The sequence below is a fragment of the Arachis ipaensis genome, chromosome B9 (genome assembly GCF_059453495.1).
Source record: "Arachis ipaensis isolate K30076 ecotype BB chromosome B9, ASM5945349v1, whole genome shotgun sequence".
Lineage (NCBI taxonomy): Eukaryota > Viridiplantae > Streptophyta > Magnoliopsida > Fabales > Fabaceae > Arachis > Arachis ipaensis.
In genome coordinates, this window is record NC_142444.1 from 131,477,636 (window position 1) to 131,482,846 (window position 5,211).

At 42.5% G+C, this 5,211-nt stretch overlaps 1 non-coding gene across 1 annotated transcript; it reads right to left on the reverse strand.

The window, feature by feature from the left end:
* Positions 1-316: 316 nt before the first annotated feature.
* Positions 317-423, reverse strand: LOC148546347 (small nucleolar RNA R71). Its single transcript, XR_015901709.1, has one exon. It is a non-coding gene; the product is annotated as a small nucleolar RNA R71 (small nucleolar RNA).
* Between the last annotated feature and the right edge of the window lie 4,788 nt (positions 424-5,211).

The following is a 5,211-nucleotide window of genomic DNA, read 5'->3' on the forward strand; positions in this document are numbered from 1 at the left end:
CATCCAAAGGCCAACCATACATGCCAACAACTTTGAACTAAAGCCACAGCTCATCACCCTTGTTCAGAACAACTGTTCATTCGGAGGAAGTGTCCAAGAAGACCCCAATCAACATCTAACCACTTTCCTGAGGATATGTGATACTGTAAAGTCTAATGGTGTTCATCCTGACACCTATAGACTACTTCTGTTCCCTTTCTCACTCAAGGACAAGGCATCTAAATGGCTGGAATCCTTCCCAAAGGAGAGTTTAGCAACCTGGGAAGATGTGATAAACAAATTCTTGGCAAGATTCTATCCTCCTCAATGGATTAACAGGCTGAGAGCTGAGGTGCAAACATTCAGGCAGCAGGATGGTGAGACTCTATATGAAGCATGGGAGAGGTTTAAGGACCTGACAAGAAGGTGTCCACCAGATATGTTCAATGAATGGGTGCAGTTACATATTTTCTATGAAGGCCTTTCTTATGAATCAAAGAAGGCAGTAGACCATTCATTCGGGGGATCTCTGAACAAGAAGAAGACCATTGAAGAAGCCATAGATGTCATTGAAACTGTAGCTGAGAATGACTACTTCTATGCTTCTAAAAGAGGCAACACTAGAGGAGTGATGGAGCTGAACAATGTGGATGCACTACTGGCCCAAAATAAGCTTATTACCAAGCAGCTAGCTGACCTCACCAAGAAGATGGAGAGGAACCAAGTGGCAGCAATCACCACCTCATCAGCAACCCAAGAGGGAGTGAATGCTGAGGCAGAGGAGGAGCAAGAACAAGCCAATTACATTGGAAACTCACCCAGGTAAACCCATGATCCATACTCCAAAACCTACAACCCTGGATGGAGGAATCACCCAAACTTTGGGTGGGGAAATCAACAAGATCAAAACCAAGATCAGAGACGTCACAACCTCAACAACCATGCAGCTCACCAATATTCCACACAAAGATCATATGAACACCACCCTAACAACACCTCTCCACATCCTTACCAAAACCAGAATAACCAAACTCACCCCTCCACTCTCAACTCACCCTCATCTGAAGATAGACTCTCCAAAATTGAGACTATGCTTGAGGGCATATGCAAAGAGATTCAAGATAATAAGGTATTCAAAGAGGAGGTGCGAGCTAGCATTAAGAACCAGGGAGACACCATCAAGAGGCTGGAATTTCAAGTGGGATACTTATCTGAAAAGATTTCCAAACCTACTGATAGCTTTCCAAGTGACACAGAGAAAAATCCGAGAGGTGAAGCAAAGAAAGTCAGATGGGAAGATTGCAAGATGGTTACTGCAAGTAATAAGGAGACTGAGAAAAAGCAAAACAAGCCATTAGAACAACTCGGAGAGACATCAGCAGAGAAACAGGAAAAAGATCGCCAAGAACCCAAAACTTTACAAAAGGAGCTGACACAGAAGGAGCTGCTGAAACTCTATGCACCTTTTCCCCAACTACTCAATGGTGCTATAGAGAAGAGAATATACTCAAGGTTTCTTGACCTGTTTGCATCCCTCCATGTAAACATACCATTCATCAAGGCCCTCCAACAAATGCCCTCATACATCAAGTATATGAAGGAGCTGCTGACCAAGAAAAGCTCACTCAAGGGAGGACAAACAATAGTGATGAATAAGGAATGCAGTGCTCTCATTCAACCAGAGTTGCCTATAAAAAGGAAGGACCCATGGAGTTTTCACATTCCCTGTGCAATAGGAGAAACACGGTTTGATAGAGTACTCTGCGATTTGGGAGCAAGCATCAACTTAATGCCTTTATCCCTTATGAAGAGGCTACAGATCAATGAGATAATGCCCACAGATGTAGTCATCAGGCTGGCTGACAAAACTCAAAAACAAGCAATAGGAGTGGTGGAAAACGTTTTAATAAAGGTTGGGAAATATTTCCTTCCCACAGACTTTGTCATATTGGACATGGAAGAGAGTCACACTCACCCAATCATATTGGGAAGACCATTCCTAGCTACAGCCAGAGCACTCATAGATGTGGAGCGAGGAGAGCTAATTTTGAGGATCCATGATGAACAGCTCAGCTTCAATGTCTTCAAACTCTCACAAGAAACAGATCAAGAGAACAAAGAACCAAGCAAAGATCATAATGAGATACCGAGGGAAGAAGCAAGCACTGAAGCACAAACAACACCTCTGGGAAACCCCTTAGTTGATGAACAAGGAACTCAGCAGCTGCCATAGCTCAAGTAAAATAAGGAGGAACCTAAACCACCAGAGTCATATGAGACCAGCAACAAAATTTCCTTAGAAGAGGAGGTCACAAAGAGCAAGGAAACATCAAAAGGGACAAAGAAGAAGGCACCAAGGAGGTGGAGGAACAAGAAGATCCCTACAGAGGACTTTTCTCCGGGGGATAAAGTGATCTCAGCCTACTTCTCAGATATTCCACCTCATCTCCCCACTATCCCATCTCAGTTACCTAAGGTCTTCACCATTAACAGAGTTCTTTCCTTAGAACATGTGGAGATCCTTGATGAAGCCAATGGATATAGGTCTACTGCAAGAGGGGAAGATCTGAAGCATTACCAACCACCCTGATAAAGGCAAAACGTCAAGCTAGTGACGCTAAAGAAGCGCTTCATGGGAGGCAACCCATGTTTTATATGCTTTTAGATTAGTTAATAATGCAAGGTTCATGAATTTCAAATCAACTTGATATGCATTTGCATGAGTCATTGTGTGCAACATATAGTGAAGAACAAGTTTGGTGTTCAAGGCACACTAAGAGAACATCAATGTAACCCGTATCATGTCACTCTTAGAGGCCTTGAACATTTCTTTTACATCACACGGCACCAAACTAAGTTTGGTGTTGCAAATGTTGCACACATGGATGTTGAGTTAGTCAGTTGGTTTGCACTAATGAACGGTACTTAGTTAGATAAAACAAAAACTATAAAAAAAAAGTAGTAAGCATTTTAATTTTGCCGCCACTTTCTACAAGATTAATTTTTAACCACTTTTTCTTTTGTTTTGTAGGATTATTGATGAAGAATTGAAAGGAAGATTCGGCCACTTCATGAAGGGAGAATACACACTTGTCTTCAAAGGGCATACATTGGAAAATGTGGCCATGCAACATTGGAAGGGGGATATTCTTGGAGACCGAACCAATCCTCTTCATAAAGTTGATGATCCTTGTCCTCTTCCATTGATAAACCCCATCCGTCCATCACACAACAACTCCATCAATCCACACCTTCCATTCACTCACCACCTTTCTATATAAGTAACCCTTATTTCGTACCCCACCTTCACATTTCACTCCCACTCTTCACACCCTTCCTTTTCGGAACCAAGCACTCCCTACCCCATTACAAACACTCTCACTAACTCCCTTCATTGCGCCAAATCCTAATCAACCGAAGCCCATTCTCCACACCCTTTCTTTTCAAAAGTCACTCATGGCATCATCAAGCTCTAAAAGAAGAAAGGGAAAGGAGCCTATGGAGCAACGTCCTTTTGATGAAAAGAAGTTCAGAACTTATTATCATGCATTACAGTACTGATGGATGGTTGATAAGGAGATCGTCTACGAGCTGGGCTTTCAAGTCAGAAAGACTGAGTGTCCTGAAATCACAAAGAAGGTGGAAAAGAGAAGATGGGAGCTCCTCACTGATCCGGTCACTAGAGTAAACGCAAATCTTGTAAGAGAATTTTATGCAAATGCTGTTCGGTATGATAAGGCAGATGAGTCTTATACAAGTTTCGTAAGAGGAAAGACCGTGGATTTCAGTCCCATGAGTGTCATGAGAGCATTAAAGTTGCGGTCTATACCATTTAAGGAGGAGAGCTATCATTCAAGAGTTGATAACAACCCCAATTATGATCAGATTGTGCAAGCTATATGTGTACCAGGTGCTGATTGGGTGCGAGATTCCAAACGGAAACCCAAGTTCATTAAGAGAGGGGACCTCACTCCTGAAGCAAAGGGGTGGTTTGAAATTGTAAGGAGATCCATCCTCCCCGCAGGGAATAACTCAGAGGTGAATCTCAAAAGAGCCACAATGGTACACTGTATACTCAAAGGAGGAGAGATCAAAGTTCATGAACTCATAGCCCAAGGCATTAGGAAGAGGGCCGAGAATAGCGATTCTAGAGGAAAGTTAGGCTACCCCAGCACTATATTCAGACTCTGTGACAAGGCTGGGGTGGTGTTTGAAGATGAAGACCCCGAGCGGATCAAAGAGGGCATTCCTATTACAGTCCGAAGGATGAATGCTGTTGCATCCCCCTTACCTCAACGAAAGCCAAGAAAGAGACCAGTCAATCAAGTAGTAGAAGGACAAGACCTAGAAGAGCAAGCCCCAACCACCTTGAACATGCACCAATTACAAGAGGCCATTGATAGCTTATCTAGGCAATATTGGGCAAACCAAGAGGCACAGAAGGAGCTCCAGCTACAAATGATGAACCGCCAAGAAGAATCATTTGCTAGATGGACGAATCAACAAGGGGAGTGGGAGAAGCAAAGGATGGAGCGGCAATTGGAACAAGAAAAATAATGGGGTGAATCTTTCCACAGGATAGAACAAAGGCAAATTGAACAACAAGAATCTCTCCAGAAGCTAGTCAACATCCAAGCACATCAAGGTGCACACATACATGAGATGGATCGAAAACAAATAGAACAAGCAGAACTCTTTGACGAGCACAGGGCATTCTCTGAAGGGGTTTACATGAGTGAAAGTGGAAATCATGTAAACATGCTAGCAAGGCTTGGATACTTAGTTGGACAGCTACCTAATGTACATCCGGGAATCACAAAATATGATGAAGTGAAGTATGAGTTAGCACGAGAAGAAAGAGTAAGGGTGGAGAAGAGTCACGAATCAGTAAAGAAGGCACTTGAAGACTGGAAAAAAGCCAGACTAGCACGGATGCAAGGAAGCACAAGTAGACACAAAGAGGACAAGCAAGAGAAAAAGCATGGGCAATCCCATGAGTAAAAGGTGGTGGAGTTCCCTCCTTGTTCCATCTATTTTAATACTTTAAATAAGGAAGATCATGTATGAAATAGAACATGCTTCCATGGTAGTTAGAAATTTTCAATTCTGTCTTTAAGTTTTTCACTGCTTAGGTCATATATGTGTTGTCTAGATGTCACTGCATCCTTACTTTGCTTACTTGTATGCTTGTCCTTTCTAATCAAATAAAAAGAGAATGTGTGTTATCAAAGA